The sequence below is a fragment of the Triticum dicoccoides genome, chromosome 4A (genome assembly GCF_002162155.2).
Source record: "Triticum dicoccoides isolate Atlit2015 ecotype Zavitan chromosome 4A, WEW_v2.0, whole genome shotgun sequence".
NCBI lineage: Eukaryota > Viridiplantae > Streptophyta > Magnoliopsida > Poales > Poaceae > Triticum > Triticum dicoccoides.
This window is the reverse complement of record NC_041386.1, coordinates 44,250,109-44,260,514: the sequence shown is the minus strand read 5'-3', so window position 1 is coordinate 44,260,514 and position 10,406 is coordinate 44,250,109. Positions and strand designations below refer to the sequence as shown.

Sequence of the window (10,406 nt, the reverse complement as noted above, 5' to 3'; positions counted from 1 at the left end):
TCCCCATATCCATGCTTTTCTTTTATCGTAATTTCACTTGGGTAGGACAAGATAGTCAGGTTATACTCTATATCAGAGCAAATTTCCTTTTTTTATTCAAGATATTTAATTTAATGCTTTGAAAAATTAAAGCATGATTCCCCATAGAGATATGTACATAAAGGGGATCTTTGGATAATAATGTTGTTCGGACCTAAAGTTTACCTATACATGGATTAAGCATGAAGCCATAATATTTTATTATGCCATTGAAGGGGGGAGATAATACCGATTTAAGAGTAGTTCACTACTGCAATAAAAAAGAATTCTAGTTAACGGTTCCAATTTGTTTTGAATTTTGCAGTCTGTGAATAGAAATCCACCTTTTCTTCTTTTTCATCTCAATAGAAAGAAATGAGAAGTTTTATTGTGTTAACAATGTATGTTTTAAGATAGAATCTATCGAGGAGAATAATAGAAACTGGATCAAAAAAAGCAGGAATAGATTTTTTGAAAAATATTGGAAAAAAGTAAGTAGAATTATATTCAAAATAAAGGAAAGGGGCTTTTTGTAAGAAAACGTGGATGAATACTTGCTGTTTTCTAGATTTTTTATCAGATTTTTTGGCGGCATGGCCAAGCGGTAAGGCAGGGGACTGCAAATCCTTTATCCCCAGTTCAAATCTGGGTGCCGCGTGATCAATAAAATACTTAGGGTTTTTTATAGTGTTGATCGAATTCGATAAATTTTTACTTCGCATAAGTTCGGGCAAGAGAGTAACTGGGCCTACCGATACTGGGTTTAGAGAAACCATACCATAGTTCCATCCTCAAACTAGGGTTAGGGTTTGCTTTGATGTTAGTGGCCAAAATGGTTATTAATAGGGGTGAGGTAGTGTTTCCTTATTCTTTTATTATATGAATTTGAATTGGTTCTTAATTGAGATTCGATTTGATAATTTTAAAATACGAGGATAAGATGTCAGAAATCTTGGTATCCGAAGAAAGGTCCCTAAGGGGCATTCTTTTTTTCAATCTAAGATTCAAGAAGGGACTCCACGAAAGAATATCAAGACTTACTAATTATTATACATTTTTTATCGTACATCTTATGTTACCTACATACACTAAAGTAAGGACTACTTAATTCTAACGAGAATCAGATTAAATAGGTCGATCAAAAATCAATTTAGGAGTTGTGTTATGGATAAAATCTCTTCATTCTTTCATAGAATGATACAAAGCAAGGCTGCAGGGTTTAGGTCAAAAATAAACATTAGGTAAGGTAGGTATCCAATAAATATTTATCTATCGATAATTTTATGGTATATTCGGGCGTCCTTTGCTTTTAAAAAAATAGTAACAAAAGGAATAAAAAATATTCCTATTCCCGCTTCTTCTATTCAAGACATCATTCCCGTACTCTTTCTTTTTTAAGGAAAAAAGGGCTATAGTATCATATTTTTAATGCTCTCTAATTCTACCAGAATTCCTATAAGAATTTGTTGGGAGTAAATTCCCTGAACTAATTGATCCATGGCCTTAGGGCCGAATCCCTTTTTGACTATGTACCCTTGATTCCACTATGATTATTGATCAATAGTAGAATAATCCCTTCATAGAAATAGGAGACATAATTTAGATGGATATAGTAATTCTCGCTTGGGCTGCTTTAATGGTAGTCTTTACATTTTCTCTTTCACTAGTAGTATGGGGAAGGAGTGGACTCTAGGGATACTACTAATTGATTAAGTAATCAAATTGTTGTATCAATTATTTTCTTTAATGGATCATTTTGCATTAATCATTTTGTCAACGTTATTCTTTAATCGTTTTCTTTAGTTTTGTTTCACTCAAGGCGTATAAGCCGGATTAGTATGGTAGTCATAGCTATGCTCAATGAGCAGGAAGCCCCCAAGTGATCTTATGGATTGACAATAAAGACTCAGATTCTCAGAAATGAAACGATAGAGGCCCTGAATTATTAGGGATGCTGGCTTTACTATACTAATCATAATATATACATTGGTAGAAGTATGTACATCACAAGAGCCGGTAGCTCAGGTGTAATAAGGCCGAAGATGAGCAATGTTCCATGGGCGGGTCTCCTCCTCAGACTTGCATGAGTCCTTGTGCTCTCGAATATCAATGAGGTAGTATGACCCATTGTTCAGATTTTTACTGACCACAAAGGGACATTCCCAAGGTGGGGACAACTTGTGCATGTTTGTTTGATCCTGGATGAGCCAGAGCACCAAGTCACCTTCTTGAAAGGTCCAGGTTTTAACCCGGTGGCTATGATAACGATGCAGATCTTGTTGGTAAATCACCAAACGAGCCGCCGCAAGGTCACCCTCCTCATCCAAAAGGTCAAGAGCATCCTGACGTGCTTTTTCATTATCAGCTTCAACATAAGACGCCACACGGGGCGAGTCGTGATGGATGTCACTAGGGAGAACACACCTCTGCTCTGTAAACCATGAAGAAAGGCGTGTAACCCGTAGATCTATTGGGGGTAGTATTGATACTCCATAACACTGGAGGCAACTCCTCAACCCAACAACTCAGCGTCCTCTGCAAAGGGACCATAAGCCGGGGTTTTATGCCTCTCGAGATTTCTTGATTGGCTCTTTCAGCTTGACCATTGGACTGGGGGTGGGCCACATATGAAACATCAAGACGAATATGTTCATGTTGAAAAAATTCTTTCATAGCACCTTTAGACAGATTAGTGCCATTATCAGTGACGATGCTGTGAGGGTAACCAAAACGGAAAATCACCTTTTTGATGAATTGAACCGCCGTTGCCGCGTCACACTTGCTGACCGTCTCTGCCTCAACCCACTTTGTAAACTTGTCAACCGCCACCAAGAGGTGAGACTTTTTGTCCTTGGATATTTTAGAAGGTCCAACCATATCCAACCCCCAGACTGCAAGCGGCCAAGTAATTGGAATCATCCTCAATTCTTGAGCCGGCACATGAGATCGTCTTGAAAATTTCTGACAACCATCACATTTGCTGACCAAATCCTCTGCATCAGCATGACCCGTCAGCCAATAAAACCCATGACGAAAAGCCTTAGCCACGAGAGACTTAGAGCTGGCATGATGGCCATAATCTCCTTCATGAATCTCTCGTAGAATCTCACAGGCCTCCTCAGGAGAAACACAACATTGAAACGCCCCTGTGACACTACATCGATGCAACTCTCCATTGACAATAGTCATTGACTTAGACCTCGGGTTATCTGCCTGGCTAAAGTTTCATCTTCAGGTAACTCACCCCAGGTCATATAAGCCAAATATGGAACTGTCCAATCAGGATAGCGTGAAGAGCCACCACCAAATGTGCCTCCGGGTCAGGAACAACAAGATCTTCCTTCGTAGGCAATTTAACTAAAGGATTATGCAGAATATCAAGGAAAATGTTGGGTGGTACCGGCTTACGCTGGGACCCCATCTGGATTAAAGCATCATCCGCCTCATTTTTCCCGTGATCAACATGTTCCACTTGATAGCCCTTGAAGTGACCAGCAATAACATCAACCTCTCGGGGATAAGCTGCCATGAGTGGATCCTTGGAATCCCAAGTGCGTGAAACCTGCTGAGCCACCAAATCTGAGTCGCCAAAGCACCTCGCCCGGCTTAGATTCATCTCTTTAGCCATTCGAAGACCATGTAGCAAGGCCTCATACTCAGCTGCATTATTAGTACAAGGGAACATCAATCTTACGACATAGCAAAATTTATCACCTCGCGGAGAAGTCAAAATAACTCCAGCCCCTGATCCTTCCAATTGCCTCGACCCATCAAAATGAATAGTCCAATATGTGTTATTCGGCTTCTCCTCGGGCATCTGCAGCTCTGTCCAGTCATTGATGAAGTCCACAAGCGCTTGAGATTTTATAGCTGTGCAAGGCATGTACTTCAAACTGTGGGGTCCAAGCTCAATGGCCCACTTGGCCACCCGACCTGTGGCTTCTCTATTTTGGATAATATCCCCTAAGGGAGCAGAACTAACCACAATGATGGGATGACCAAGGAAATACTACTTTAACTTACGACTAGCCATGAACACTCCATAAACCAGCTTCTGTCAATGTGGGTATCTCTGTTTGGATTCAACGAGTACCTCACTGACATAGTAAACCGACCGATGAACCAGATGTTCCTTGCCTGATTCATTCCTTTCCACAACAACTGCTACACTGATGGCTTTGCTATTAGCAGCTACATATAACAGCAAGGGCTCCTTATCAATAGGAGATGCAAGGATTGGCGGCTCAGCCAACTATTTATTCAACGCCTCAAAAGCCTGATTAGCAGCATCACTCCATACAAAGTGATCTGTTTTCTTCATCATCTGATATAAAGGAATAGCTTTCTCTCCCAAACGGCTTGTAAACTGGCTCAAAGCCGCAATACGACCCGCCAAACACTGGACATCATTGATACATGTCGGCTTAGCCAAAGAAGTGATAGCCTTGATTTTTCTCCGGGTTAGCTTCAATGCCTCTTTCAGAAACCAAAAAACCCAAGAGCTTGCTTGCTGGTACACCAAAGACACACTTGGCCGGGTTAAGCATCATCTTGTAGACCCGGAGATTGTCAAACGTCTCTTTCAAATCATCTAACAAAGTCTCCTTCTTCCTGAATTTTACAACAATATCATCCACATAAGCATGAACATTGCGTCCAATCTGGTCATGAAGGCAATTTTGAACACACCGTTGATAAGTTGCCCGGGCACTCTTGAGCCTGAAAGGCATAGACACACAGCAGAAGACTCCAAAGGGAGTGATGAAAGTTGTTTTCTCCTGGTCCTTAACTTCCATCTTGATCTGATGATAACCAGAATAAGCATCCAGAAAACTCAAACACTCACATCCCGTCGTAGCATCAATGATCTGATCAATACGAGGGAGAGCAAAAGGGTCAGCCGGACAAGCCTTATTAGGATTTGTGTAATCCACACACATACGCCAGGTGCCATTTTTCTTAAGCACCAGCATCGGGTTAGCCAACCATTCAGGATGAAAGACTTCAATGACGAACCTTGCAGCCAAGAGCCGGACCACTTCTTCACCAATGGCCTTACGCCTCTCTTCATTAAAATGACAAAGGAATTGCTTGATCGGTTTAAACTTTGGATCAACAATGAGAGTATGCTCAGTGAGTTCCCTCGGCACACCTGGCATGTCTGAAGTCTTCCATGCAAAGATGTCCCGGTCCTCACGGATGAACTCGATGAGCGTGCCTTCCTATTTCGGATCCATATTAGCACTAATACTGAACTACTTGAATGAGTCGCCAGGAACAAAATCAACTAGCTTAGTGTCATCTGCCAACTTCAACTTCAACAAAGGGTCGTGCTCTGTGGTTGGCTTTTTCAAAGGTGTCATATTTGCCGGGTCAACATTATCTTTGTAGAACTTCAACTCTTCTGTTGCACAAACAGACTCAGCATCAGCGGCATCACCCTCTTCACACTCCAAAGCTATCTTCCTATTTGCCATGTACTGTGATAGTGCCCTTACGACCCGACATCTTAAGCTGCAGATAAACATAACAAGGTCATGCCATGAATTTAGCATAAGCCGACCGTCTAAACAGGGCGTGATAAGGGATATTGATCTTGACCACTTAAAAAGTCAATGTCTCAGCTCTAAAATCATGATCATCTCCAAAAGCCACTTCCAAATCTATCTTCCCCACTGGATACGCCGACTTACCGGGCACCACCCCATGAAAAACAATAGAAGACAACTTAAGATCCTTGTCAGTTAAATTCATACGACAAAAAGTATCATAATAAAGGATATTGATGTTGTTGCCTCCATCCATAAGCACCTTGGTGAACTTGTACCCTCCAACCTGAGGAGCCACCACCAAAGCCAATTGACCCAGATTGTCAACCCGGGGCGGATGATCCTCACGGCTCCATACCATAGGATGTTCAGACCATCGTAAGTAGTGAGGGACTGCCGGCTCAATTGCATTCACTGCCCGTTTATGAATCTTCTGGTCTCGTTTGCACAGACTTGTGGTAAACACATGATATTGTCCACTATTTAGCTACTTCGGAATACTCTGATAACCAGACTGCTGCTGCTGATTTCCTTGACTAGATTGCTGATTAAAACCACCTTGGTTACCTTGTCCCTGAAAACCGAAGCTTGAGCCACCACCTCCAAAGCCAGGTCCGTGGGAACCGGATCCTGACCCGCCATGCGGGCCATGGTTATTTCGAAAAAACTGGAATTTCTATACTCCCTCATGATGAAGCAATTCTTCCATAGATGACTGGCCGGCTTCTCCTTCGTATCATGCTTCAGGCAAGGCTGATTCATCATCGCCTCAAGGTTGAACTTGGGTCCGCCAAATCAGGGCACTGATGACTTCCCCTTATGACGTTGATTATTTTCCTACATATTAGTGTTAGCTACAAATTCTAAACCACCATCGGCTTTGCGCTTACCGTTGCCACCTTGACCCACCGTATTATGTTGTTGTCCCTTTGCATTGCCGCTCTTCTTCCTCTTGCCGGCCTTCTCCTCATCAGACTCGGGGTCTTTAGTACTACCAGAGTCGGCGTATTTGACGAGAGCTGCCATGAGCTCTCACATATCATTGCAGTGGCGCTTAAGCCTCCCCAGCTTCTGCTTAAGGGGAAGGAACCGACAATTCTTTTCCAACACCAGGACGGCTAAACCGGCGTTGATACTGTCCGATGAGTGGATAACGTTCGAGATCCGGCTCACCCAATTGGTAGTTGACTCGCCCTCCCCCTGGACACACGAATCTAAATCAAGAATCGACATAGGCTGCTTGCACATGTCTTTGAAATTTTGGATAAAACGCGTCTTCAACTTGGCCCATGACCTGATGGAGTTAGGGGGCAATCCTTTCAACCAAGTGCGTGTTGGCCCATCCAACATCCAACATCTTCATGGCCATCTCATAGCTCTCAATCCAGGCCTCTGGGGGCTGATCCATAGTGTAATTAGGCACCTTGCGGGGGCCTTTAGAATCCTTAGGCAAGTGCTCATTACGTAGAGTTGGCACTAAACATGGCACACCAAGGGTTCTAGAGGTTACTCCTGCCTCCACAGACACTGACGGGTAAGCCGGAGATTATTGTTGAGCCGCTAGCTGAGCCGCTAGCTCAGCCTTCGGACGCGCCCTGCCCTGATCCGCCAAAGCCTGAGCATCGTTACTAGCACGCGGCGGGTCATGCCTACGAGGCTCGTTATGGTGCCGCTCACTGCTTGAAACTGTTGGCGAGTCAATATGCCTACTGTAACTCCGGCTTGGACGAGGGGTTGAATGAATTCGCTCACGACTGTATGAATAAGCCGCCTGTTGAGCCACCGCTGTCTGAAGAAGCTCCCTGGCCCTCCGTATCTCCATTGCGGCTGGAGACTCACCTTCAACGGGGAGAGCCGCCAATCGCGTAGCTGCAGCAATCATATTGTCCAGAGGGTTGGAATAATGACCCGGTGGCATCGGAATGTGCTGAGGCAGAGTCAAATTCAAACGAGGCGGGTCTATAGCATGTTGCTGAACCGACGCTCCAGTCTCGGGTGCCTCTATAACCCGGTTTACCACTGGCGGGTTACTGGTTCCTGCCCGAGGTGTGTTGAAAAGATTCCTAGCCTCAAACCCTGTGGGCAGACGGGTCTGGTGCCTCCTCCTCATAACAACGTTTGACGCGTTCTGATCCAAGGTAAGCCGGTACGACTCTGCCTGAATCTGTCGTGTCTCAGCGTCCAAAGTAGCTCGCTCCATTGCCATCCTAGCATTCTCAGCATTGAATTCCTCCTTGGCTTGAGCTACCTCATCTCGCAATCTCACAACGTCCACCTTATGTTGTGCTTGATTTTTTGGTGTCACCTCCACAGCCAATAAGGTCGCCAAAGCCTCCAAAAGCTCGGATAATACCTGAGCAGGCGGGCGCGCAGAGCCGCTAGCACCAGCTGTCGTCGCTGTAGCCATTGAACTGTAGGTCATAGCCACAGCAGTCGTCGAACCGAGCACCGGTTGTGTACCGGCCATGAAGATCGCAACCCTATTCGGCGGCTCATAGGGGTCCGGAATACTATCACCGTCGGAACAGCCCCCAAGCTTGTCGTCTTGCAGTTGATACATTGAATCGGTCTCACCAGTTGAAGACTCACCATCAGAACAGATTATCGTCTCTCCCCTGGACACAGACCCTTCCTCAAGATCCGCCCCATGGATGAAACCAATAAAGGCGTGCTTTACGGCGGCTTGAACCTTGGCGGGTCGTGCGCGCTGAGCCGTCTCGATGATGTCGGTGCAGGTGTCCGACTTAGGCTCTGACTCACCGATCTTGTCGATGAAGACGTGGATTCCTCCAAAGGGGACCGGGTACCCGTACTCGATTGAGCCGGCCTCGGGGCCCCAGCCAGTGTCGTCGATGTAGAGCTTACCGCGACGACTTTTGGTCATCCGACCAACGTCGTATCCCTTGATCCCTGCGAAGTCACCCTTCAAGAACTCAAAACTACCGTGCGCTGCCCCCACGGTGGGGCGCCAACTGTAGTGGACTTAACACGACAGATGCCCTAGCGAAAGGACTTAGATGTGGAGCCATCGCAGCTAGGTTAGCTTGAAAGGGGTTAAACAGGACAAAGGACACGGAGAGTTTACCCAGGTTCGGCCCCTCTCAACGAGGTAAAAGCCTACTCCTGCTTTAGGTTGTATTGCTTGGGTTTCGATTATCAGGGAGCGAACACGCTTGACCTAGTTCTCGATTAGTTGTTTCTTGAGTTAACCCGCCGTCGTCACCCCTTTATATACAGGTTGATGCCCGGCGGCTTACAGAGTCCCAGCTGGGTCATACACAACGTGTCCGACTCGGTAACTAACTAAGCTTGACTTACAATACAAGTTAAACATATGGCGGCTCACACCCGTGGGCCTCAAGTCGTCCCCGGGTCTTGGGCCTTCAATAAGCTTGCTCCATGAACCGCCGTCTTCATATCTTCTTGGGCCTCTTCATCTTAAGCCGCCGGTGGCATGACCCGGCCCCTCCTGGACGGGTCATACCCAGTAGTTATATCCCCAACCCGCCCCCTGATGAGTTGCCACAGGAAGACCTTAATCTTTGGTGGCAATTTAGCTTTCCACAGGTCTTTCAATTCATCATGACCCACTCCAGCCGCCAGCCTATCGTAGAGAGATCTTGTTGAGAAAAGGCAGAGGGATCCAACTTCCACGATGTCACATTTGGGGCCGCCGAAAGGTTGACGCTTGCCACCAAGGAGACAACTCAAGCCACTCCGCAGCCTGAGGAGGGCCAAAGGATCCGCGGAAAAAGAGGTTCTGCCCTTGGTCCGCCACTGCCATCGCCACCCAATCTTCTCAGCGACAAGAGGTGACAAAGTGTTCATATCTAGGTTACCGTACTAAATCCCCTCCTACTCACATAGAATTGATCGATTCTCAACCCAGAAATAGCCCCCATGTATAAACTCAGCTGAGAAATAGTTGTTGCATGAACCTACAACAACAATCAATACGTTCCAATGCATCAAAATCGCATCACAAATTACAATCCTTCACTTGTCATTTAAAACAAAAACGTAGCCAAAGCCGCTTCCCACACCCTTCTTCATCTAAAATCAAATTTGATCAACAATGCCGGCATAAAGATGACTTCTTTAATGATTATTTCTCACAGAGCAAAGAGAAAATAGGTGCTTGAGCAAGGGGCTCACCATACATGGAGCGTGGAGCGCTTAGGGCTGACGAATAAGGGACACTGTAGCTTCCTCCAAGCAGAGCTCAAGTGCCACTGCACTGCCTCTCTGCCACTCCAAACGTTGTCGATTGCCTGTGCAGATGCTGTCACCTTGAGTCCCTTCCTTTCCCCTAATTTGATCGTTGAGAAAGGGTTGAGGAGGCATGGTAGAACTTGGAGAAAAGAATTTCAAGTGGGCCTTTTTCCGGCTGGATGTGTTAACTAGTTAATATGTATCATGTCTCCAAACACGTACTTCCTCCGTCTCATAATATAAAATGTTATTATATTCAATATACCTCATATAGATGGGCTTTCACATCGCTTTGGTGACCCTAAATCCTAGTTTTTTTTATGGGACGGGCAAGAAAAGTTTTTTCCTCAAGAAGAGTAGTCAAAGAAAAGTTGTGCTGTGCACAAGGGAGCCGAGGAGCATAATAGCACGGCGGCGAACCCTGGAACGCCCCACTTCCCCACCCCACACTAGTCCAACACAAGCTGCAAGCGCACGGCCACGCCACGCGACGCCTCACAGCCGAGACCAGACCAACACCAACACCGACCCGCACGGCAGGCACATCCCCTCACGCCCCAACCCCCCCGCCTCCTTCCATTCCCCTCCCCCACGCCGGCCACTCCCCATCGCTGCGTCCCCCCCGCT

The 10,406-nt window shown here is 45.8% G+C and overlaps 1 non-coding gene across 1 annotated transcript; it reads left to right on the top strand.

The window, feature by feature from the left end:
• Positions 1–605: 605 nt before the first annotated feature.
• On the top strand, positions 606–681 carry TRNAC-GCA. Its single transcript has one exon. It is a non-coding gene; the product is annotated as a tRNA-Cys (tRNA).
• Positions 682–10,406: the final 9,725 nt, after the last annotated feature.